The sequence below is a fragment of the Ahaetulla prasina genome, chromosome 2 (genome assembly GCF_028640845.1).
Source record: "Ahaetulla prasina isolate Xishuangbanna chromosome 2, ASM2864084v1, whole genome shotgun sequence".
NCBI lineage: Eukaryota > Metazoa > Chordata > Lepidosauria > Squamata > Colubridae > Ahaetulla > Ahaetulla prasina.
Window position 1 is genome coordinate 71,996,342 of NC_080540.1, and position 27,420 is coordinate 72,023,761.

The 27,420-nt window shown below is 42.2% G+C and overlaps 1 protein-coding gene across 7 annotated transcripts in view; it reads left to right on the forward strand.

The window, feature by feature from the left end:
• The first annotated feature begins 11,900 nt into the window (after positions 1-11,900).
• The window catches only part of SFMBT1 (Scm like with four mbt domains 1), a 146,411-nt gene continuing 130,891 nt past the window's right edge, over positions 11,901-27,420 (forward strand). For 2 of the 7 annotated variants that reach the window (XM_058167440.1, XM_058167442.1), the window contains exon 1: positions 11,905-12,119. The gene's annotated coding sequence lies outside the window, so the exon portion shown is untranslated. Of the gene's footprint in view, positions 12,120-12,158; positions 12,180-12,455; positions 12,826-27,420 lie in introns of those variants that run through there. The other 5 variants (XM_058167441.1, XM_058167443.1, XM_058167445.1 and 2 more) reach the window with 4 other exon arrangements.

Genomic DNA, 27,420 nt, shown 5'->3' on the forward strand with positions numbered 1-27,420 from the left:
GACATTTAGGAATGATAGAGTGATCTGAACTATTGTCCATACATAAACTGTCAAAAACACAATTATTTGATTAAAAAAAACCTTCCTTATAAAAATAATCATGAATGTTCTGCCACTCCAAGAAAGGAGCACAAAAATATAAAAAGGGAGTTTAAACAATTGCTTCCCAGATCCTTCATTACCCCACACCACTTATCAGAAAGTCTTTATTTAATATCTGTGGTGTGTTTGGGTAACAGGTTAACTCAAAGAAAAAAAACCACATTTACCCAATTTTGGATACTTTAGCAAGATTTGGGAAGCACTGATTTAAACTCTACAGAAACTCTACAGAACACATCTCTTTTCAACTGACAGTCAACATAGAGGGTACTACTATTTTTTTAACCATGGCCTGACCTTTTATAGAGGGATTTTGAGTAAGCACAACATTTCAGTCAAGTAACTTGTTTGCCTTGTATTGATTTTGGCTGAAGCTATAGCTCTTTTTTGTATGTGATAAGAAATGATGATTTTCTATTGCTATATTTAAAAATTAAAATTAAATCAGACCTTCCTTCTCTAAATTATACTATACTGCATTTTCTCGGACTTTCTGCAATTGTAAACTACTAAATAACATTTCAAAAAAATGCAAGGTCCATCTCATTAAACAAACAGCTCCTCCTGGCATTTTCCTTTATATAAGTATTTTTCTTTTTGTAAATAAGATTATAGCTGCATTTCTGTATACTACCACTCCATTTTAAAAGACCTTGTCCAAGTAAATTTGGTACACAAATTAAACCAAAATTAAGTTTTTACTATTTGAATTATCTGAGTTGTCTCCTGCCATAATAATAACTCTTATATAAGTCACGGGTCAAGAATAAATTACCAATAGAAATTTCTCAGTACTAAGATGCTATGGGCAAGTGGATCTCCAGCCAATGAAATTCCATTCTAAAGTATTTTCTATTCATGATTTTCCTTTTTGGGTTGTTTGTGCAAGATCACAGTTCTACTTGGCACAATAGATTCCCATTGATAAGGGTGTTTGAAACCTGTTCAACATAATTAGCTTTCCATAATTTTTTTTCACCTGATGTCCTATACAGAACTTAGAATAACAGAGTTGGAAGGGAGTGTGGAAGTCTTCTAGTCCAACCCTCTGCTTAGGCAAGAAATCTTACACCACTTCAGACAAATGGTTATCCCACATCTTCTTTAAAACTTCTAGTGTTGGAGCATTCACAACTTCTGGAGGCAAGTTGTTCCACTGTTTAATTGTTCTAACTGTCAGGAAATTTCTCCTTAGAGAAATAGCTTAACTCCCTCTTCTTTGTGGCAGCCCCTGAGATATTGGAACACTGCTATCATGTCTTCCCTAGTCTTTCTTTTCATTAAACTCTTTTCATTAAACTAGACATACCCATAGAGTCAGGTCCAAATGCACTAAGTGGCACAGAAGGGATACATCTTGTTAAAGCTATAATAATTAGAGTCAGGTTATACCAATGTATCAATGGAAGCTGCTTAAAAACTCTATGTATGTCATGTTGAGTTCCATGTTAGGAAATATATAAATGCAGTTGTAAAAATACTGGAGTTCTATCTGCTCTCAAATATATGTGCACCATATAACACCTTTTCTACACATACAAATTGTAAATGTCCTTTTAATATCTGAAGATGTGCATGCAATTGTAATTAATTTCATTTTTAATTAACTATTAAACTATATGAAATCCAGTCTCTTCTCAAAGCTACAAACTAAAATATAGAACAAAGACAACATGTGGTGCCCTCCAGATATTTTAATCAATTCTCACAATGCTAATACACCATTTGTGGTTTTGGGGGGTTAAAATCCAGTTCATATGAATGGCAACATATTGGGGAAAACTATTATATAGACTGCTATTGAAACTCACAAACAGTTCTTATTAGGTCACCATTTAATTTAGCTATACAATTAATATTTTAGCCCACTTTTATTTTTGTATTGTTTTGAGGGTTTTCAGAAGGAAAAGTAGGTACCATTTAAAGCTAATTTAGCCTTACAAAGAATGTTCAAAAGAAAAGGAAGAATCTGTGTCAAATCTGCCATTTTATATGAATAAAAGAAAAAAAAAACACCTTCCTAACCTGATAAAATTTAAAAAAGCACAGGAGAGAGATTGCTTTTAAAAATGAAAATGCTATATATATCTACTGCATTTGTTAATTTTGTTTTAGTTTTGTGGCAAATTTGTGTTAAGCATATGTAGGACTTCTTTGCATGTATATCCGTAAATTATTTTCATTTAAGTCAATAATTATTGTATTAAACATATACTGTATACACATCTGTTGTGAAACACATTGCCATTTTTAATCGGGTTTTTTTTTTGCATTTTGTCTCATTGATTGAAATAATGAATTAATTATTTGGCTGCCCATCTCAGTTGCATGAATCTGGACAGCTAACAGTATTTTTTAAAAAAGAATAAAAACAATATAACAAAATGATGGGATCTTTTCCATTTAGATCTATACAATTTTAGTTTCTCATTCATAATTGATGGTGGATTGATGTTTGTTCACCTATCAGACTATTATTTATTAATCAATATCTTTATTTTATTTTGAGTTCAGTTTATTCTTTATTTCTATTAAATCCATTTTATAATGACCTTTGACTTTAAAAAGTTGCAGTCCTTTATACATTTATTTTAAATAATTTACACAGGATGCAATATATCTTCTGAGTGTGATTAAAATGGTTCTATTCTTGGTCTTTCTCATGTCTGTTCCATTGTGTATCTGCTTATTAGTGTTTGTAATAACATTTTACGCTGCTTTCTTTATATATGCCATAATGAAGAAATATTTTAAACAAGAAGAATTTGTGTGTACCCTCACTCTTTTTGTTTTCATTTAAAATAAAAGAGGGAGTGGGAAGAGGGAGATTATTACTTAGCTGTGCAAGGCAACCGGAAAGAGAGATTTTGAGTACCATTACAAATCTAACTTTGCAGTCATGGTGGCAGAAATAAACTCAGGAGCATCAAATCTGACTCCAACTTATTGCATTACCACAAGTGAAAATGACCCATATGTTCCTTGATTCATGTCCAGCTGCTGCTTTAGCCCTGCCCTCGAAGTGGGAGCAATCATGCTTAGGTGTCTGCTGAAGGATCAAAATAATATGTGCTACTGAAGACAATGATTATGCTGTGCCAGTTGCTCCTCCCTTGGAGCTGCTTATTCTGCAGCACAAGCACTGCCTGTACTCTACTGCTCTCACACTGTACGTGCAACAGCAATTTAACAGCCTTCCTGTATCTCCACCGCACACACGCAGTCACCATTTTGAACCACTCTACATATGATAAGTAACAACATGCTTGCATGCATGACCCCAGCTGCAACTCTCAGGTCATCAGAAATCCTGCTCAGCGTGTTTCCAGAGACAAAATCCAAATTCAGACGGGAGCGAGGATTTCTCTCCTTTTAACTGCAGCCAAACCTCTTGTTGCTGTTCAGCATGCTGGCCTAGGACTAAATAAGTAGGCTATTAAAGCAAGATTCTTGGAGCTTGATGCTATCTATACCACATTACAGTGTGCATGGCTTTGTTATATAATGCTGCCGCTCAAAGCAATAAACCAGCAAGCTTGCAGAATGCGTAAGCATCTTGAGCTACAGAGGAAGGAAGAAAAGAAAGAAAGAAATGTCAGCGGAGAAGGCATCTTCCATAGCAGAGTGTTCAGATTGAAATGCTTTTTAGCTATTGACTAGAAATATAATTGTGATCCATCTGGCTGGCTTTCTTAATCTTGGATGTGATAGGAATTGCCTACTATTTTAGCATTGATCTGGTCCAGTGCCGTGTCAGGAACAGGCACTCATTCAGTTTCCACATCCTGTTCTTATTCCTGAATTTAGGTATTGCTATGTAGTGGTAACTACTCCCAGTTTATGGTAACATCCAACCAGAGTTCCAGTTTCAGACTATGATAATTTTACAGCAGCCTTCTGGATTGGAATTATCAGAAAACATCCATTTTGGCCTACAGATATTGGCTAGAAATTAGCGGCTTATCAATCAATGTATCCGAAAAGTTGTTTTAATGAAAGGCCAAGAATTCCTGAGAGGAGAATACGTACAATCCCAAAGCTTCTTAGGAACAACTTTTGGGTGATGTTACTTTAGTGGATGGATATTTCTTCAGAAGATGTGAACAAAACTTCTGAGGGATCTTATTTGGGATCCGCAATCCAAAAAATATCCTGACTGAAGAGAGCTGCCCATTTTAATAGCTGCCCATTTTAATAGCTTTTTTTAGCTAGGTTTCAAATAAAATATTAAACTAAAATACACATTTTCATCAGATGGCAATTGCATTATGGTTGCTTGCTCACTTCTTTCAAAACCCAGAACTATTGCCCCGAAGTAGCATATGTAAAATCTGATCAAAAATAATCAGTGCATATTTTCTTTCCTGATGGAAGTAGGATGCATATTTGGCTGCAGAAAATATGGCTTTATGTTTGTGGTAAGGATGATGAGCAGTGAGATGGGTGGCAAACAAATTTAATAAATGAAATAACTAAAGTATCCAGGCAAATTATGGTTCACGACAGGGAAATGTATAATTTAGAGCATAGTACACAGACATCATGCTAGTTTCAATCAATAGATGATATTTTCTGATTCACCATCTTCTTTTCCTGACCATGCAAGAGTGAATTGAGCTGTTGACCAAAAATAATTGCTTATCTCTCTGATGAATTATCTCACTGTTTTTGGTTCTTGTACAAAAGGTGAGACGGAAATCTAACAAAACAAGCAAATAAGGAAATGCTGTAGATTTCCACGTTTGCACTACTCATTTCCCCCTTGGTGTGTATCAAGTCCAGCCATGTGAAAAATCGATATCTAGAATTTTCTATGCACCAGTACTCTTACTTAGATTACTTTAAATTAACTGTTGATTGCAGGTTTTTTGCAGAATTGATTTGAAAGTGGAAGTGATTTTGTACATGGGAAAATTGGTAGAGGTGCAGATAGGACGATATTATGGGCTGCGAGGAGAAAAAAGGACTTATTTTGTATAGGAAAAACTATCTATCTATCTATCTATCTATCTATCTATCTATCTATCTATCTATCTATCTATCTATCTATCTATCTATCTATCTATCTATGAGTTCTAGTCCTGCCTGTGGCATGAAAACTGGCTGGGTGACTTTGGGCAAGTCAAATTCTCTTAGCCCAACGCACCTGACAGAGATATTGTTGTGGGGAAAATAGGAGAAGGAAGGAGTATTAGGTAAGTTTACCACCTTTAATTATTTATATAAATAATAAATATGGGATTAAAAATAAAAAAAATCTATGCTTGTCCATCTTAAGCAACTCTGGGCAGCTCAGAGCAGCAATAAAACCATTAAATAAGAAAATCGTAAGAGTAAAAACAGTAAAACAATAAAACAATTTATCCCTTTCAATTCCTCACAGTAGGGCAGTTGGTATTTTTCCATACTGTCTACCTATACAATTCAATTCCAGCACCTTCATAAAAAAACAGGCCTTAATGGACTTCCAAAAGGCTAGAAAGGTGGGGGCCTGCTGAATCGATGGTAGAAGCATATTCCACATAATAGGGGCAGCCATGAAAAAGGCATCTTTCTGAGGTCCCAATAATAGTAAGACTTCAAGAAGGAAGCCTGAAAAGTACCTACAGTATCTAATTTAGGCAGATGAATAGATGTTCTTAAGGAGAGGCATTCCTGCAAATAATCCAGTCTCATGCCATGTTGGGCTTCAAATGTGATCACCAGCATCTGAATTGCACCTGGAAGAAAACAGGAATCAGTGCACCTCACACAATAAAGGTATAACATATGCGAACCTATAGGCACTGTGTGCTCTGCTGCTTTCTGGACCAGTTGTAACCTCCATAACTACCATAGTTGTAGTATCAAAAGTCACGGAAAGATCTAGGAGAGCCAAGACAGTTGCATCTGTCTAATTCCAGGCCATCAACAAGCTATGCTATCTCCGTGCTATCCCAGCTTGAACCTAGACTGCAAAGGATACAGATAATCCATTTCATTCAGAACTCGCTAAAGCTACATTCCAACATTCTCTCAACAACTTTCCCCAGGCCTCAGGTAGAAACCAGGAGATTGTGAAACCTGACTTAGGCACAAACCAGCTACGTGACCTTGGGCCATTCCCCCTTTCAGCTCTAGGAAGCAAGCAATGGCAAACCACTTTAAAAAGAAAACTGTTTTCTTGCCAAGAAAACTGCAGGAGCTAATCCAGGCAGTTTCCAGGAGTCAACACTGACTTGAAGGCACACACACACACACACACACACACACAATTGGAAATGATTTGTATTATTTTTGTCTACATCAAACTCTTACTTTGATCTATATACAACTACTACCGATTCTTCAACTTCAGTCTTGTGTTGTTGCTTTTGACTAATTCTGGATATTAGATATAGATAAATCTGCATCTGTATCTATAGAAAGACATAAATATAGAAATATATAGAGATAAAGAGAGATATGTAGGGATAGATTGATAGATACAGATAGATATAGATAGATATTTTGGAGAGAGGCATCATTATAGCAACTTCCTGTATTAAAAAAACCCACAGGAAAAACACACATCCTAGACACAAGGAACAAAGAACCAGGGTGGAAAAGTCTTCAATCACTTTGAAGCATTCTTCTGTGTTTAAATTAGTTGGAAAGCACACTTATCTGCTAACTTCAAATAAACCGATGATTAAAGCAATATCTAACAATAGTCTTTCAAAAATGAAACAAGATCTCGACTTTTAATAAAACACTGTGAAGCAGTAGATGCAAACTGTATATTAAAAGCCTTTAACAAAGAAGTCTTAAAATGGAACATATTGAATAAATACATTTAAATGATGCATTAGATTGCTCCTAGTCACATACGGAATAAAAGCTTATAATGTATTATATACATTAGTGCATGCATGGCTAGATTTATATATTTTATAAAATCTTTCATAAAATAAATAACTAATTTGCTGATTTTTTTTGTTAGAAATTATTAGCATTAAAGGATTCCTTGGCAGGCAGTCACTATTTGCATGATTGCAGGAATAGTTATAATATCTTGCATCTGGAGTGACTTCTCTGGATTTCAATATTTATTTAGGTCATATATATATAAAACAGGGTTATATATATATATATATCATCTTTTTTTCAGGAGGTCCTCCTGCAGTTATTTTATTTTACAATAATCTTGTAAGGTAAATTGAACTAAGAGTAGCAAATGTCCTAAAACATCCAGTTTCCTTGACTGAGGATCAACCTGACCCTGCATTTCTTAGTTTCAGTCCAATTCCCTAGTCACTCCTTTGATGATCTAATTCTGTCTCTCCACTTCACCATTAGAGGTAGTAGCGTACCTCATGGTTAAAGCAGTCTCCAGAAATTAGCAAGATAGTTCTAGCTTAGCCAATATAGTATAGCACCTCATAATAGAGCATGGAGCAATGGAGCATGGAACCATACTAAGTCAGTCTTGTTCCTAGCATCTGCGAAATGTGAGGATCTCATATAATGAAGCTATCTTTGATTGCACATGCTTCCTATTCTCTGCGAAAGAAGTCTTTATCAGTCAAAAATTTCAGTCAAACATCTCCTAGGCACCTGGGCCTTAGATGTTCTAGTTGTTGTTGTTTTTCCCATTCAGTCATGTCTGACTCTTGGTGATGTTAAAGACAAGTGCTCTCCATGCTACCCTATCAAGCAGTTTGTTGTTGGATGCACATCTTTGTATCAGCTTTGATGTTATCAAGCCAGCATGTTGTTTGCCTTTCTTCTTGTTCCACTAACCAAATGTTCTAATATACTGATCATGAATGATCATGAAGTTAGAAATCTTATGGCATTATGTGGCATTATTCTACATTAGAACAGCCTTCTCCAATTAGATCAGCTGCAGCTTTAATTGCAGAAAGGATGGTCACATTGACTATTAATTGCAATCTCCTAACACATCTGGAGCATGCTAGATTGAGGAATACTGTATCAAGATATTAATTTGCAGTTAAATTGTATTGTCTGAATTCTTGACATACATGACTTTTATGCATTTGTCAGTCCCAGCTGACTTCTGTGGTACAACTAAGAAGTCAATGTAATGCCACATCCCTGGTTATGATTCTTGGGCTCAGTGTGCTTTGTTGTGGCCAGCATGATACAACTTGAGAAGATTATTCCTTGAGATGGTAATTCTTTTGTAGTGCTGAAGAAATCACATTGGCTTCTCCTGAAAGAGACTAGCTTCTTCTAATAAATTCATGAACATGTGGGATAACTGCATACTGTAATGGATCCTACTTGTTCAGCATTCATAGGCTTTCAAGCAGTGATAATGATGTAGGGAAGAGTCATAAGGTGAGATTCTCCCGAGTACTGGTGGTGCTAGGGAAATATGTTCTCCCATTTCTCAAGTGTTGCACAAATAATGGTGTGAAGATCTCAGAATAATATAATACAGTCCACCCACAAAGCAATCATGCCATAAGCTTATTTTTAAGAAACATTGTTTATATTTGAAAATAACTCCTAAAAAAAACTTTCTTGAAGAATACTAGAAGTATCATGCTGCTTTGCAATCTAAAATATTGACTATGTGTGGAAAAACAAACAAAAAGCTCTGTTAAAGATCATAGTTGCTATGGGTATTCTATTATCTTGTGTATGTAAGACCTGAGAGTTAAGAGAAACAAGACACTTAAAATAATTACCTCTGCTGATCAGTTGTTGCAAAATAAGCTCTTCACAGCTCTGGGAAAAAAATGAGTATTTGATGCATTTCCAGAATCTTTGTGTTCATTTTTATTGAAGAGGCTGAAACTGGTCATCATTAATGAAGAGAAAAGAGAATGAAGAATCCAATTGGGCATCTGCAGTGTAACAGGGAAAAAGTCTGCCCTACATGGTGTTTTTATAAATAAAGTTTAATGGCAATGTGATTCAATATTCAATTGAAATCTAATAAATAATAATAATAAATAATTTTGCTACAATTTTGCAAAATACAGTTGCTGTCCAAGTCCATTATATTAGAAAGGAATTTACATAGTAAATAAGTAGTATTCCAGTTACATTCCTTCTTCAGAAATAACCTTTGCTAAAAAAAGTGCAGTTTTATTTTCCATCATGTATAGACAAGGCCAATAGAAAATCCATTTTTAAATAGTTGGAAAGAGAGTGATATAATTTCAAGGAAGATCCAAGGATTATATACTTTTGAGAAATATTAAAGATTTTTTACCATTTTATTACACAGAATGATTATAATTTTTTCATTTAATTACTTTTGTTTCTTTAAAATATTTAAAGAAAAGTAATGAAAATAGAGTGATGTTTTTATAAGATGTATGTGATAACCCCCCTTTTTCACTGGGAGGGGGGTTGTGGCTTTATCTAGGAAAGGAGTGTTTGTTGAATTTTGCAGGTCTTTGATATTCAAGTAAGAATTTTAAAAAACTAGTTTTAAATTTTAAATTTTAGTTTTATGCATGTGCTGAATTTAATTCCCATCAGTTTATGGAGGGGTAGGGTGGATGCTGTCCCAAGAAAATTTACTTCCAAGATTACATTAACAAATTCCACATTCCAGGATGCTTCATTTAGTACTTCTATTTAGAAAGCCTATGGAGGGACCACCCTCTAGTGGTCAGACTAGATATTTTATTTTCTCGCTAAAGTTGCTCATCTTTTTCCTCCCCTGCTGTAAGCAGAAAATGTCACTGTATACACCCTGCAGCCGACTTTGGGGTTTTATTTATGCTAAGGAAAACCCCGAATCGGAAGAACCAATAAACTGTCGGTCTTGTAAAACAAGTGTATTCGGTCCAAATTGCTATTAAGCTGGATTACTATTTTAACACCAAATATGCCCAGCGTAACCACCCCCATTAAAGTATCTTTGGTAAACAATCGAAGATGCTACATAAACAGCACAATTTGAAACCAGCAGTAAAACTGATCAGAGCATTTCTGCATTCAACCTAGAAACATATTGTCCACGCCACCATCAAACGAACGAGACAGCCTGGCCTGTCGCCCCTCCCCTCTTCGCACAGTCACCGAAAGAAAACTAGAAAGTCCTCTTGCTGCATCTGCCACCAGCAGCTGAATCGGCCCAGCATTTTTAATGGAAGCGGAGGAATTCCTGGCTGCTCGACCTGATCCCCGCCTGTCTGGAAAAGCGCAGCTGAACCGCATGGCGACAGTTTCCTTCGCCTGGATTTTATTTTTATTCGCCTCCGTTCTCCGCGGGCATTCTTCCCGTCCGGGAGATCTCGCAGTGTTTGGTCTCTATATTTCTTGGCGCATCCCTTCGCTGCCGTCCGAAATCGACCATCTCGAGTTCCGTATGACTTTTCCGCACGCTGACCGGTTATTTCCGTGTGCTGTCAACTGGTGTCTGCAACGCGCGGAATAGGCGGCGTGCAGCCTGCAGAATGAGTTCAAGGTTTAAAATAATCCCGATACCTTAAAAGAGAGGTGTTAACGTATAACGAAGCAAGTCCTCTTTCAAAAAGAATGGCGGGGGGGGGGGGTGCTGTAATTCGACAGTGGAAGCCAGCTGCAGAGCTCATGCCTACGCGAAAGTCCAGCCGTGTGGATGGGCGATGGCTGATTCAGGGGGGGGGGGAATAAGGGAGAATGGAGAGAGAGAGAGAGAGAGAGAGTCCTCGAAATAAGATCCCATTCTCCACCCCTTTCTCCAAATTGGGGTTCTTGCAAGGCTCCAGTTCGCTGGCAGCAAAATCGCTGTCCCTCTTTCGCCTCCTGTCGCCTTTAAGCTGCGTGAAACTCGCTCGCTTTTATTACTCTTCTCTGATTGCACAGGCGCGTGGTCATGAGGTTCTCGATGTTGCACAATCCTTTCCTTTTCCCCATCTCATTTTGTTTCATTTTAATTTCGGCGGGCGGGGGGGGGCGGCGGCAGCGGCGGCGGCGGCGGCATTATTCATCTCGGTTTCCAATGCCTCCGCAGCCGCCCTACCGTCTCCTTTGCCGCCATCCCCTTCCAATGCGAGCACGCACTTGGGCCGCGCTTCCGTCCTACATCTTTCGGGGGGGCGGGCGGACGAGAAGGTGGGGGGGGGCTGCAAATGGCTCCAGGATCCGGAGCGGATTTGCTTGAGAAAGTGGAAGCGAGATCAGAGGTGGAGGGGGGGAAAAAAAAAAAGCAAAACTGAGGCAGGCTGACATCGGCTGAGCCAAGGTGTCACTGCTGGGCCAACAAAACTAGGGGTGGGGCGCGGGTGATGGTGGGGAGAAGACGGGAAGGAAGTCGGAGTACTCCGAGCAACATTTAACTTGGCAATCGAGGGAGACGGCCAGACCGCGCACTATACAACGTTTTCGGCCGGGTATTTGGTCGATCTTAAAGCGTACCGGAGTCATCCGGTTTCAGTAGAAATAAACAGGCTTAAGTTGTTCGTGGCTCTGCAAGCATGGATGGAGAGCCGAGCTGACTGAGCGTCTGCCTGCTTCTCCCTCAAACCCTACGCTTGCCTTCATTCCAGCACGCCGAGGGGTGTGTGTGTGTGTGTGTATGGGGGGGGGCTTTTCTTTTTTTAAAGCTCCTTTTTAATTCTCCCCGTTCTTCCTCCCTTCTCCGCTTCGAGCCCGGCGGGGCCGCAACCTTCACAATTGCGCGCCGAATAACTTGAGGCAGGTGCGCGCCCCGCGGGAAATCCTCGGGGACAGGGTGGCGCTGCGACGGGCGGAGGCTCGCGCCGCCTCACGGCGCACAAAGTCAAGGAAAGGCTCAAGTTTTATTTTTTGGCTCCGGGCCCCGGGTGGGCGGGAAGGGTGTGGAGAGAAGCCCAGAAACCGAGGGGGCCCCGTCCCCGGCCGGCGCCACGGTTCCGCGTGTCCGAGCGCGAGGGAGTGTGCAGCGAGCGCCCAAAAAGCCAGAAGCGAGGGGAGGGGATCGGGGAGAGAGACGGCGGGCGCATGCGCTTGGGCCGACCGTGCCATATTGGAATGAGGCGGTGAGCGGAGCGCCGGCGAGCCTTGCCCGAGCCCCGGCAGCGGCGCAGGGCTGGAAAAACTCCCCCTAGGTAAGACGGGCGCGGGATGCCCGCCTTCGTTGGAAGGGCGGCGTCCGGTGTAGATGCTGGGTACGTTTTGCCGCCTGCCCGACCGCCCGGAAGGTTTTTTTTCGCCTCTTGAAGTTTGATGCGGGAGACGGCGAGGGAGGGCGGTAGCAGCAGCGGCGGCGGCGGCGGCGGTAGAAGGAGCCGCCGCCGCCGCCAGGCAAGCAGGCGGAGCGCAGCGCCAGGGGAGGGGGAGCGAGCGGCGAGCGCTTCCCTCCGATGCCCGGGTTGGAGCCGCCGCCGTCGTCGTCGCCGCCACCGCCGCCACCACCACCGCTGCGCCGCTGCAGTAGGAGCGCCAACTCTGCGCGCGGGCGGTGCTGGTGCCGCTCTCCGCGCAAGTTCCCGCGGCCCGGGGGAGGTGCGCGTTGCGTCGGGGAAGGTCTGGGCCCGGAAGGGGGCGCCAGGTTGACTCTTTCCCTCTCGCCTTTGCCGCCCTGATGCGGTCGCGAAAAGTTGCGAGACGGTGGGCGCGGAAGCTCCCTCTCTCTCTGCCTCTTTGCCGACTGCGGGGTTGCTCCGAGCCAGAAGGGAATCTCTGCCTGCCCCCCCCCCCGGTTCCCTCGGAGTCTGAATGGGTCGCCGGCCGAGCACTTGGGCGACACTTTTTTTTTATTTTCCTCTCCCCCACATTCAAGTAGTCTACGGGTCGGGAGAATCTCATTTCAAGGTAACTTCTCATGAACTTTTTTGTGGCCATGTGTATTCCTGGAGGGCCGGTTGGTTAAGAAGTCGTCGTCGTTCCCCCCCCTCTTTTTTTTATATAAAAAAACCTTAAATACGGCTTCATTTGAAGAGAAGAGGCCTCATGAACTATTTGGCTGGTTTTCTGTCTTCTCACTACACCGCCCCCCCCCCCCCATGGCGGCGTATGTGATCTTTAAACTCTCATTCCGGGACTCTTGTCGGGACTGCTGCTTGCTCTGAAAAGCGCTACGTTGTTCGGTGAGATGTTAATCCGACTACAGCTTCACATCTTAACCCGGTGGTGCACACCTTATGCGTACTTTGGGGACTAAATCTCAAGGATGGTCGGATCCGCAGCTGCTGCGCACGTTGTTTTCATTAAGTACAGTGCCACAAACTTACACTAAGCCCAGCCCCAGTTTCCATCTTACAAGTGTTGCTAATGTCTTCTCCTGCGGGATTCTGCTTTCGGTTGAAAAACAACTGCTCGATATGCTCTGCTGTTTTCTTTCTATTTCCTGCCTCACCTCTTGTCACTCTTTCTTGTACTTGAAAATAAAGAGACGTTGCTGGCTTGGATATAAATCTGCCCATGAAGCTCAGGATGCACCTGAATCCAAGTCCTGGATTTGAGATATAAACTGTAGTTGGCTGTAGACAGAACTAAAACTTTAACACATTTGATTCATATTGCAAAAATAATCTTACAATGGAAGGGGGAGTTATATAGTTATATAAGAAAAACAGGCACCCTGTAATCAGGCAATCTGTGACTCAAGAATGAAGTGGAAAGAACCCTCCTTTGCATATACAATTTCAGAAGCACTGAACATGGACATATTTCTATATCTCAAGTCAAAGTACAAACTACTACAAAGGAAGTTGACATTTCTTAATGAATAGAAGGAAAAGACCAGGGGAGTTAAAAAAAAACCACATTTGTTTTGCAGGAGTAAATGCTAGACAGTTTATCAGTCCTTAAAAAGCAATACCGTTACTAGGCCTCTCTTAATCCATATAATGAGCCAGACTGATGTCTATTTATTAGACCTGGGTGGATTTTAGTAGAATGATTGTATTTGCTTCTGAGAAATTTGTTGGCATTATAGTAGTCTGAGCAATAATTCTGCCTCTACTTTATCCACTTGGAAAGTAGACTAGAGAAATTTTCACTGATAAAACTGGTATATGGTTCTTTAGTCTCTTTCTGCTGTTACTTGTTTTATAGGATTGGTTGTTGTCAGTAGTTTGGGACAATAGTAGTTTGGGACGTAGTAGTTACCATAGCAAATATTTCAGTAATACACAGGATTCTAACATTCAAGTAAGAAAATAGATATTTTTGACTATTAAACTGAAGTAAAGCTGTACATCATTGGGGCGAATTTATTCAAAGATTATATACGGGCAGGGGGTGATTGACTAGCGGCAGTTTTCTAGTTTTACTGACAACTTAACTTCATCTACTAGAAACAATTTTTCAGCTTTGGATGCTGTTTCCAAATGAGAAACGATATTGATTGTGGCAGTAACTATTGGTATATATCATGGTGTTTTTTTTTAAAGAGAAAGAATTATTTAATATTTCAAGCATCGTGTGATTGTAGGCCACTGATGTTACTCAGAGTTATAGCTTAGCAGTAAACAGCTAAACAATATAGCATATAATATGAATTTAGGTCTATATTATGTGTTGTAAACATAAATCGACTCCATTCCCTCTGCAGTAATGGATGCCTTTATTTTGCCTCATAATGAAATAAAAGATATACATGTAGACCTTAAAAAGGACTCCAGTTTGGTGTAATGATTAAGAAACCAGGCTAGAAGCCAGGAGATGGTGAGTTTTAGTCCTGCCTTAGGCCCAAAACCAGCTGGGTCATCTTGGGCCAGTCACACTTTCACTGCCTAGGAAGAAGGCAATGATAAATCACTTCCAAAAATCTTGTCAAGAAAACTTCAGGGATTTATCCAGGTAGATGTCAAGACTTATTTGAAGGCATATATTCATACACAAAGATCTTAAAATCTAAATCACTTAACTTCCAGGTTCAGGTACATGCATTGGAGTAGACACCTGTAATCCTTAATTTGTTATATATTAAGAAAGTATTTTGAAGATAAATGATTCTTAGATACTGTGCTTAGATTAGGTTATAATAAATAAAAATAACAAGAAAAGTTTAATTTGGTTTTTAAAACCCTTGGATAGTGTTGAGTCTAATTGCAGTTTATATTTTCAAGACTTGACTGCGTAGGAGGCTGTAATCAGACTAGGATGACAGCAGGATTGTCTTAAATTATATGATTATAGTGAAATCCCATTCAAGTAAAATGCAGCTCTTTGCTGGCATTGCTTCAGGCTTCATTCCTGACATGCAAATATTTATCTATGCAAGCATTTGTGTCAACTCACACATAATAGTTGAGTTACTTATTTAACTACTTTATTTGTAAATTTATAAAAACTTGAACGTTTTAAATTTGTATATACTATATACATTGAATTGGGTATAAAATAAAATGTAGGGCTTCCCTTGCTTTTAGTGAAGGATTATGTTGTGCAGGAAAGGCTGCTGTTTCTGCATGTTTGGATATAAATAAATGCACATGTAGACCTGAAGAATTGAGACAATGGTATCCTTAGGTAAATTTGTTTTATGTGAATTCACTACTATGCAATTGATTATTTTCATCACAGAACTTTCTTTTATAAGAAAAAAAAGATACTATTATGTAGTTTGTGCCAGCATAGTCAATTGCACCAAAGGCCTGGAAACAAGACAAGACTTCCTTCTGCCAAAACTACTTGAACATTTTCCCACTAAACCCTTTCTTGCCTTATGCACTTGCCATTATATTGAATGATTATTCCAGATGTGGATCCTGCTTCCTATTTTTGTACCTGTAGTAGCTACTACTATTACTGTGGGGTCACAATAATAAAAAAAAGACTTTTCGTATAATAGAATCAGAATTGGACATATTGCAGTAAAACTGGTAAAATATAATCAGCCCAAGGATAAGCATTTAACCTGGCCAAATCTACATAGCAAACAATGCTAATAGCAGTTGTAGTGCAATGATGCATGCTACCTCTTTATCTGCCATGAAAAGTATGTGCAGTAGAAAGCGAACTGTAGAAAAGATGGAGAAAATGCTTTCCCTGCACCAGAATATGAGAAAAAGAAGAAAATATGTTTGAATAACATAGTACTCAAGATTAAGGCTCTAAAAAATTATGAGCATATTTGTTGACACTGCCCTACAACCTATTTTCCCACTCATTCAATATCTCATTTACTGCAAGGTTTTCAAGGATTATAAACTTAACATAAAATGAAAGAAGACTTTACTAAATATTTGGATCTTAGCTTTCTGACCTGCGGGAAAATTTATACCAAGTATAGGATGTGCAGATTTGAACACCTCTTGTTCCAGTATAGCTATGTTTACAGTTATTAAAATAATAGGAAACTAAAGAAATAATACAGCATTACATCAAAAGATGAGCACATGTTGTTTCTAAGATCATATTTCCACATCTAAAAAAATGGTTCAGTTTCTCAACAATACATCATTGACTGTGTTTGTCCAATCTCGGCCAATGTTTATATTTTACCTTGTATCTTTTGTAAGTCAAGTCAAGTGGTGAGCTTGATAACCTCAATATTTAGCAACAGAATTATGTTTAATGAGATTCAATGAGGCTTATGCTGCATAGATATGTAACTGAGATGGTAGCTCGTGTCAATTCTACGTTTATTTTAGGGGTTTATTATTTTTCCCATATCACTGAGCATGACTCTGGATGGCGTAACTATTAATTAAAGTATACTAAAATCAAAAGTTGGAGAATATAGAATTCATTCTAATTGATTTTTCTTTGTATGTTGGATGATTTTATTTTTTATATGCCAGAATTACTCTAGGAATAGAAGAGGTTCTAAAAGTGACAATAGATCCTTGGGGAGCGGGATTAGAGTGATGAGTTAAATGGGCAAGGGCCCCTGATTTTGTAATTTCTGTTTAACTTAGTAAGTTCTTTCTATTTGTAATTCATTGGTATCGTATTATTGTATTATTTTTGTAGGGAGGGTAATCTCTTAGCAAATAATTTTTCAAATAGCTTTATATGAGAGAAATGAGATGTGTTAAAAAGAAATATGTGCCAGAACTGTTGCCCGTGACATGTTGATATTCATATCACATTTTCATAACTTTAAATTTAAAGTCTCATGTAGCAAACTTTAATAATTGTTCCTTGTTTCATAGATGCAGGGCTGTTGCCAAGAATTATGTATCACTTATTTGGCAAGTCTGGGCATAAAAAACAAATTTCTGATTATAAGCTTGAAATTAACCTTTTTAAAGCACAGGACTCTTTCCCTTTAAAGTGACAGATGCAGCTATGATTTTTATTTACAAATATTTTTTGGATTTTGTAGCTTACTTAGTTGGTTTATTTTGTAGGATTGTGAAAAGGGAGATTTAAAAAAAAACCCAAGAACTATTTTTGCTGAAAGCTTTTGTGCACTATGACCTTGTTAGAAATATATTTAATAGATCTCTAGTTTGTATAAGAAACTGTTATCCCAGTGCTTGAATACTGTCAATCTCAATATACTAGTACTTCTAAGAGTTAAAATTAAAACAAATTCATGTGTTTTTCTGTTGGAAGCAAAAGTATTAATGATAGTATAGAAGTCTACAGGGTCTTTGAATTATGTTTGCTACAACATGTATTTATTCCCTGGGGTCTTGAAGGTAATTATATTAACTTGGAGTCCCCTCTCTGAATGTTTCTTGTTTTGTCCTCCTCCTTTTTCTTCCTTTGCTTGCCTTCAGAGGACTTTGTGCCTGGAGTGGGAAGTCTGTCTATGGAAGGGCAAGTCCAGAGTGAAAGTGGTTGTAGACAATAATTGTCCACGCTGATTTGTTGAATGGCATGTAGGTAACATTCAGCAAGAATCTCTAGCTTAAAGGCTTCCTTTGTTGACCTAAGAGAGAATTGAAGGTTGCAATATCCATAAATGTAGAACATTGACATGAATGGAATCCATATTCACAGAACAGTTCGTTTAGACCAAGCCCTCCTATTTCTCACAGAAATACCTTTCTGCTGCAGGATTCTCTTAATTTTTCGACAGAGATCAATAGCTTCAACCTACAATAGCATTCCAATCATGTAGTTCTGGGTTTATGATTTGCAGTATGGAAATAGGTTCATCTTTCTTTATAGATGATGAATTATGGGGAACGTTAATGTTGTCTTCTATGACATTAAATTATAGGAACAATTAAGATTAATCTTTTGTGGCAATACTAAAAGAAAGGGAGGTGCTCAAGTATGCCGATGAAAAATATATAATAATGTGTGCAATTAGTTACTGGATTTTATTTCTGGTTCTGACATGAGAATGACTGTGGCCCTTAGTTCTCATAAAAACAGTATGTTGAACAAGCCAGATATGTGATTTGAACAAGTCACCTGTCAGGCCTGGAAACCATATTAAACTTTAGGTTTCCAGACGCTGCCACATTTTTATCTTGAGGGGAGGAGGGGGGGTTGAGGGGTATGGTGACATTCTTCCAGCGGTCAAGGTCGGATGGTGTTCACGTCTGCAGGAAGAGTGGCAAGAAGTTACTCGAATGAACTGGAAGAATGTGGGACCGTGTGATCGTCAGAGGGGTCAGGGGGGTGGGACTATTGGGGGTTTGTATAACTGGGGAAACGAATCCGGAACTTCAGTTTTGGGAATTGCACTCATCGTGTGCCAGTCTCCTCATGCTAGTAAAGGACTTTGAGAAAAAGAAAAGATGCCTCCGAGTCTCTTTTACGCAGAAGAGGTATTTCTGGAACCTTGACATCACCATCTTTCGCTTTCAATTCTTTCAATATTTTGTTGTACTGTTTTTATTTTGTTGTTGGTATATATTATTTATATACTTGTGTTATGAATTGCCCAGAGTTTGGTTTAAGCTAGATGGCTATATGAATGTTATAAATAAATACCAAAATGTAAAACATTGAGGCTGCAATCTCATTAAAAGGGAAGGAACTAAATAGGTTTAGTAGTAGGTTGCGAGTTTGTCATGATAAGTGTGCTTAGTTTGAGACAGATTTAAAGTCAAAGATCATGTTCTACTTAAAAAAGTAATGCTGTGTTTGACTTAATGAAGAAAAAAATCCAGTTCAACTAAATAATAGGAGAGGTGGGCTATATAATGTGGAACTGAGATACCTTTTGTTCTATTAACAAAACTATTTAGGATTATAAACCACAATAAGAGCAAATAATCCTTTGGGGAGATGGGCAGTGTTTTCCGTTTGAAAACCTGTACCTGCTTGCATTTTAGTGGATGTGTAGATCTGTGTTACTGTGCAGGTGTTTAACACAGAGGTTTTGGGTTCGCTTGCTAATGTAGGAATGAATAAAAATTCAGTCAGTATCTGAGTGAACCTTAATTATTAATCATTTGTTCCTAAGTACAAGCGTAGTGTTAATTTATTACTTTGAAATGGGTTATTAGATTTTTATATTTTGGGCCACTCTTATCAATGTCATGTTGGTTATTGATAATAATTTATTAAACTTCTACACTGCCTGATTCTGAAAGGAAAAATACTTGTTCCTGTTGACTTAATCTGTTTATATCTGTTTTCTGCTTTATTCTTTAGGATATTCCATGATTTCCTTTATAGTGCTACATAAATCATTTTGCATTAGCAAAACCAATCATGAGGAATTTCTATTACAGTAAATAGCAGAAACTGATGGTGCCAAAAATGGTGTGCCTAATAAAAATGCTTTGATATTCTCTTTTTGTTTACGGGATGAAAGACTGAGGAGATGGATTCTTGAAGTTTTAATGAAATATTCCGCTGTGCTGGGGAGGCTGTAACTAGAATATGAGACAAAGATACATAGATTCCTGTAGGATATATTTTTCAGGAGCAGCAAAAATGCGTACTGTAGCTTTTTCTAAACATTAGGCTTTAGTAGGTCCTCTGTATCATAAGATCGTGTGAACTGTGTTTTTGGACTTAGGGTCCAAGCTAAACATTTTGGTATATCCTATTTCTTTTAAGATGCTTATCAATTGATACATTTTTGTGATGCAAAAAGCAACATGAAGATATTGGAAAAATGGTCCAGATCAGAAGTATGACACAGGGCTATAAGAATTTGATATTTAGTACAAAACAGCATAAGTAGACACTACAGTCCTGATCCACATTGTTCCTCTTTCTTGTGGCTTGTTTCTTTTAATCAAGAAATGGTAATAACACTGTGACAGAAAAACACAAATGCTTCTGAAAATGCCTTTATATTCTTTTCATATGTGCTCTAGTCTCTTCATTTCATATTATTTATTAGGTATCTGTTTTGAAATCTTTATTAAACTCTGTTGGTCTTTGTGCCCAAATATTATCTTAGCAGCATAGAAAGGACATAAGGATGCAGAGCTTTCAAAAGATAATCAACAACAGAGAAACTTCTCATACACCTGATAATTAAAGGCTAGGTTCAGGCCTCTTCAAAATATCAAGTCATGTCTCTTGTTATGGCATAGTAGGACCAGTTATTTAAGTTCAAGTAATGGGTTTTAGGGATTTTGCCTTGAAAAACGGTTATCTGTTTTCCAGACTAAGCACTTACGGTAATTTCAGTGCATTGAACATTTCAGTGAACTTGTTCAGAGACTTCAGTGGTAATATTTTAATGTGGAAGTAGTAGAAAAGGGAACGTTGGCTTACCTGAACGTCCCTTCTTGGAGAGGGGAAAACGGCCGTCAGGAATGGGTAATCTCTTCTCGTTGCTGATTGGACCGAGTCTTTTAAATTGTAGTTTGTGGTCCCCGCCTCCTCCTATTTCCCTCCAGCTTTTTCGGCGAGGATTCAAGTGTAGGCCGGCCTGTCTTTCTGCAATGATAGAGAATTAGTGCCCTCCCGCCCCAGGGCCCCTAATAGACAGACGCCTTGGGTGGGACTGACGGCCGTTTTCCCCTCTCCAAGAAGGGACGTTCAGGTAAGCCAACGTTCCCTTCTCTCAGTCGGGGAAAACGGCCGTCAGGAATGGGATATACCAAAGCTCCCCATGTCTTACCGGGAGGGTCGATGGCGGCTTGTCATTGTTGGGAAAACACCGACTGCAGAACCCGTCTGCCAAAGGCAGCGTCGGCTGACGCGTAGGAGTCCACCCGGTAGTGTCGAATAAACGAAGAAGGGTTGGACCACGTCGCCGCTCTGCAAATCTCCTCGATGGAGGCTTGGGCTCCCCAAGCGGCCGAAGATGCTGCACTTCTGGTAGAGTGTGCTGTAATCTTTCGCGGAACCGGTAGGGATTGGCTCTCATATGCTGTGGCAATTGCGGCCCTAATCCACCTGGCCAGAACCGACTTGGTCACCTTTTGGCCCAGAGACAGAGGTTGGAACGACACAAAAAGGGCCTCTGTTTTACGGAAGGATGATGTCCGCTCAATGTATATCTTCAATGCTCTTCGCACGTCCAGAGTATGCCACAGTCTCTCTAAGTGATGTTTGGGAGATGGACAGAAATTAGGCAGAACGACCTCCTGCGTCCTATGGAATTGGCTGTTAACCTTCGGGAGGAAGGTAGGGTCTAGACGTAGCACCACTCTGTCGTTGAAGAAGGTGCAGAGATCCTGCCTAATTGATAGAGCTGATAATTCCGAAATTCTGCGGGCAGAGGTGATGGCTATCAGAAAGGCTATCTTCAGTGACAGAATACGTAGAGATGAGTCTCTAAGAGGTTCAAACGGCGCCTTAGTAAGAGCATTGAGAACAGCATTTAATCGCCAGGATGGAAAGCGGTGAACCACGGGCGGGTTGACGTTGTTAGCTCCCCGGAAGAATTGTTGAATGAGCGGCTCCTTGGAAAGGGATATAAGTGAACCACATCTCAAGACTGAAGAAATTGCTGCTACTTGTCTCTTGAGTGTATTGGTCGCTAATCCTGAATCGAGACCTCGTTGCAGGAAAGCTAGAATGTCTAATACAGAAGCTGAGGAAGCCACTATACCTTGAGGTGAACACCACCCTTCAAATGTGCGCCACGTGGCCTCGTAAATCCGTTTGGTAGAGTCTCTGCGGGAGGCCAGCATGGTGGGGATGACCTGGCCTGGAACTTTTGCCTTAATCAAGACGCTCCGCTCAATCTCCACACGGCTAGGCGTAGCCATTGCGGTTCGGGGTGTCGAATCGGTCCCTGGAGAAGAGACACTTGGCTGTCCGGGATCCTCCACGGTTCCCGAACTGACAGAGTCAATAGGTCCGCAAACCAAGGTCTCCTGGGCCAGAATGGGGCGACCAGAATCAATTCCGACTTTTCCAAGAGAAGCTTGCGTATTACTCTGGGAATCAGAGGTATTGGTGGGAAAGCATAGAGAAGTCCCGGGGGCCAACTGCTGCGGAGGGCGTCCACTGCCTCCGCTCCCCGAGATGGGAATCTCGAGAAAAACCGAGGCACCTGATTGTTGGTCTCTGAGGAGAATAAGTCCACCTGAGGAAGTCCAGGCGGGAACACAGCTCATGGAAATTCGATGGAGACAAGGTCCATTCCGACTGGTCGATGGTTTGGCGGCTGAGGAGTCTGCTGTACAGTTGTCCGTCCCATAATATGTTCTGCTTTCAGAGGCGCAGGTGGGATTCGGCCCAATGACCGAGGAAAGGGTTTCCGTCATCAACGAGTGGGAATCGTGCCCCCACCTGTTTATGTGCGCCGCCGTCACGTTGTCCGTGAGGATAAGGACGTTCCTGTCTCGGATGAGATCCTCGAAGGCTAGAAGAGCCAGACGGATGGCACGCAGTTCTAGGAAGTTGATGCCGTGGTGGACTTCTGAGGGGGACCACTTGCCTTGGGCCAGGTGTTGATTCAAGTGTGCCCCCCAGCCCGAGAGACTGGCATCTGTGGTGATCACGTCCCTCACTGGTTCCCTGAAGACTGAACCCCTGGCCAGCACCTCCGGATTCCACCAAGCCAAAGAGTCGGCCACCTCCCGTGGAAGACTCACCCGTCGTCTGGAAGAACTGCACCGTTTCCTCTGATGTGGCAAGAGGAACCACTGAAGTGGCCGACTGTGGAGGCGAGACCATGGGACAATATCGTATGACGACACCATTTTCCCCAGGAGTTGGGAGAGTCGTTCCAAAGGAACCGACCGTGACACTCTAGAGATGGTAGCTAACTCGGCCAAACTGACCTGACGTTCGAGTGACAGAAAAACCATTGAACTCAGTGAATCAATCTGTGCCCCCAAGTGTACTATAGAGGTGGAGGGATTAAGATGGCTCTTCTCCCAGTTAATAGAGAACCCGTGTGATTGTAGCGCTTCAATGGTCAAAGAAATATCTCTATGGGCCGCATTAGGGGCAGTTGACATGATGAGAATGTCATCTAGGTAGGCCTGGAGCCTAACCGGAAACCTTCGGATGTGGGCCATAAGAGCAGCCATGACTTTAGTAAAGACCCTAGGGGCCGAAGACAACCCAAAGGGTAAGGCCCGGTATTGATAGTGAGACCCCTTGAAGCAGAAACGCAAGTATTTACGGTGATCACGTCTGATGGGGATATGTAAGTAGGCTTCTGTTAAATCAATAGAGGCCATGTAATCTCCCTGTCTAATACACTCCAATATGGAACGTAATGAGTGCATTTTAAAACGGTGGTACACAATGTACTTGTTAAGAGCCTTTAGGTCCAGAATAGCCCTCCAGCCCCCCGACGGCTTGCTTACGACAAAGAGTCTGGAATAGAAGCCCTGTTTGAGTTGATCTTCAGGAACCAATTGAATAGCTCGAATAGCCAAAAGGTGATGGACCGCCGACTCCACCAGAGACGCACTAGAGCTGCGGGAGGAAGTCGGGCAAGAAACGAAAACTGTCGGAGGGGTGGAGAGGAATTCTAGGGCCAGGCCGTGTTTAATGGTATCTCTAACCCAACGGTCTGAAGTGGAAACTTCCCATTGGTCAGCAAATAGAGCTAACCGGCCCCCAATGGGGAGGACTGCTGCGGGACTACTTGAATCGATTGTACTGTTTGCCCCGCCCCCTCGGAGCGGCTTACGGGCGAATACTTTGCCCCTGTTCTGACCTGGTCGGCCCTCTGGTTGTTTCCTCTGTACGACGAAAATCTTCGCCGAAACCCCGACCCTCCGGAATCCTGGCCACGAAAGGAAGCGGCAGATGAAGCTGGTGAGGTCGAGGAGCGAAAATAAGGCTGATGCCGAAATTCCCCCCGTCGAGATAGGGAGGGTAAGACCTTCTTCTTGTCCTTGGTCTCTATTAGGATCGGGTCTAGCGAAGCGCCGAATAAGTGTGTGCCCGCATAGGGAGAGGAGGCTAGGCGCCATTTATTTCTGGTGTCCGCTCGCCAGTGACGGAGCCATAAAAGTCTACGGGATGTGACTGTAGACCCGATAGCTTTGGCCGAGAAACGGGCCGCGTTCAGCGTCGAGTCCGCTGAGAACTCCAGAGCTGCAATGACCTTGTTAAGGTCCTGATGAGCTCTTACGTCCGATGATGGTAAACGGCCCTGAAGTTGCTTTAGCCACATGATAGAGGCTCTATTGAAAAAAGAAGATGCCATGGAGGACCTGACTGACCAGGCTGAAGCCTGATGGGATTTGACCAAAGACTGGTCAGCCCTTTTGTCCTCCGGACGGAGAGCCTCGTTCTCTGGACCCGTAACGTGAGAGGTTGCTGTTAGGGCCACTACTGGTGCGTCCACGGAGGGGACTTGCAGGATATTTTCGAGGTCTGCTGCGCAGTTGTAAAACTTTTTGTCTGTGGCGTTGGGATTAGAACCCGAACCCGGACTCGCCCACTGACGCTGGACCACATCGACGAACATCTTAGGTGCGGGAATAGTCTCGGCGGCCACCGTGGGTTCCACAAACAGGTTAGATGAGGTGCTAGGTAGGGTTGGGGGATTAGCTGGGGAGCCCGCAACCCCACCTAACCCTGTAGTAGCTAGGGCTTTGAACAGGAGTGATCGAAACAAGTGGGGTTTAAAGAGGCCCACAAATGAAGGCTGGTCCGGCCCCAGACCCTCATCCTCCGATAAGGCCTCCCCAGTATCCTCTTCTTCTTCGGAAACCGAGGCCTGGCTGACCTCCCCAGGTGATTCTTCTCTTTGAGAATTGAACATGGCCGGGCCTGAATTAGAAGACTGTCTCTTTTTATCTACCCTATTGGCTTTGGAAGAAGAAGAGGGCATAGATTGCTGATGAAGGGCTTGAGCTACCTCCTGACGAATGGCCTGTTGTATCATCAGATTGAAGGAGTCTGGCAGTTGAAAAACTGGCATCTGGGGCAATCTGGTATCAGGATGTACTAGGGGCACCCCCGCTCCTTGTGCCACCCCCATTCCTTGTGATACCCTAACTGGTTGAGATTGCAGGGAATCTGGGGAAATCCTGAGTTCCATCTCTGAAAGGGTGCGGAACAATGGGGTGGTTGCAGTTTGAGCTGAAGGTAAGGGGGAAAATCTATCCGGGGACCAGGATCCAGGCGCTTGGATAGGCTGGGAGAGAAATACTGGGCCTTGTGGGTCAGGAATGGCCCCAGCGTTTTGATTTCCCCCTTGCTTTGGGGAAGGAGACTGGTGAGCCCTCTTTGAGGCCTTGGAGAATACCTTTTCCAGAGCCCTGTGGCGTCTCTCCTCAGCTTGAGCCCCTTTCTTAGCTTTGGCCCTGGCAATTTTTCGCCCCCTGACAGGAGATGCTTGAGGGGCTGTAGAGGGACCCTCCCCTGGGTCATCCAGAGTCGCTTCCCTCTGAATAGGAGCTGGCAAGGCGGTCTGGGAATTACAGGCGTCCGCCATTTTGTAAAGGAACGTTTCCGCCAATTCTGACGGCCGCTTTCCTCTCCAAGAAGGGACGTTCAGGTAAGCCAACGTTCCCTTCTCTCAGTCGGGAAAAGCGGCCGTCAGGAATGGGATATACCAAAGCTCCCATGTCTTACCGGGAGGGTCGATGGCGGCTTGTCATTGTTGGGAAAACACCGACTGCAGAACCCGTCTGCCAAAGGCAGCGTCGGCTGGCGTAGGAGTCCACCGGTAGTGTCGAATGAGCGAAGAAGGGTTGGACCACGTCGCGCTCTGCAAATCTCCTCGATGGAGGCTTGGGCTCCCCAAGCGGCCGAAGATGCTGCACTTCTGGTAGAGTGTGCTGTAATCTTCGAACCGGTGAGATTGGCTCTCATATGCTGTGGCAATTGCGGCCCTAATCCACCTGGCCAGAACCGACTTGGTCACCTTTTGGCCCAGAGACAGAGGTTGGAGCGACACAAAAGGGCCTCTGTTTTACGGAAGGATGATGTCCGCTCAATGTATATCTTCAATGCTCTCCGCACGTCCAGAGTATGCCACAGTCTCTCCAATTGATGCCTGGGAGATGGACAGAAATTAGGCAGAACGACCTCCTGTGTCCTATGGAATTGACTGTTAACTTTCGGGAGGAAGGTAGGGTCTAGACGTAGCACCACTCTGTCGTTGAAGAAGGTGCAGAGGTCCTGCCTAATTGATAAAGCCGACAATTCCGAAATTCTGCGGGCTGAGGTGATGGCTATCAGAAAGGCTACCTTCAGTGACAGAATACGTGAGATGAGTCTCTAAGAGGTTCAAACGGCGCCTTAGTAAGAGCATTGAGAACAGCATTTAATCGCCAGGATGGAAGCGGTGAACGACTGGCGGGTTGACGTTGTTAGCCCCCCGGAAGAATTGTTGAATGAGCGGCTCCTTGGAAAGGGATATAAGTGAACCACATCTCAAGACTGAAGAAATTGCTGCTACTTGTCTCTTGAGTGTATTGGTCGCTAATCCTGAATCGAGACCTCGTTGCAGGAAAGCTAGAATGTCTAATACAGAAGCTGAGGAAGCCACTATACCTTGAGGTGAACACCACCCTTCAAATGTGCGCCACGTGGCCTCGTAAATCCGTTTGGTAGAGTCTCTGCGGGAGGCCAGCATGGTGGGGATGACCTGGCCTGGAACTTTTGCCTTAATCAAGACGCTCCGCTCAATCTCCACACGGCTAGGCGTAGCCATTGCGGTTCGGGGTGTCGAATCGGTCCCTGGAGAAGAGACACTTGGCTGTCCGGGATCCTCCACGGTTCCCGAACTGACAGAGTCAATAGGTCCGCAAACCAAGGTCTCCTGGGCCAGAATGGGGCGACCAGAATCAATTCCGACTTTTCCAAGAGAAGCTTGCGTATTACTCTGGGAATCAGAGGTATTGGTGGAAAGCATAGAAGTCCCGGGGGCCAACTGCTGCGGAGGGCGTCCACTGCCTCCGCTCCCCGAGATGGGAATCTCGAGAAAAACCGAGGCACCTGATTGTTGGTCTCTGAGGAGAATAAGTCCACCTGAGGAAGTCCGAAGCGGGAACACAGCTCGCGGAAATTCGATGGAGACAAGGTCCATTCCGACTGGTCGATGGTTTGGCGGCTGAGGGAGTCTGCTGGACAGTTGTCCGTCCCATAATATGTTCTGCTTTCAGAGGCGCAGGTGGGATTCGCCCAATGACCGAGGAAAGGGTTTCCGTCATCAACGAG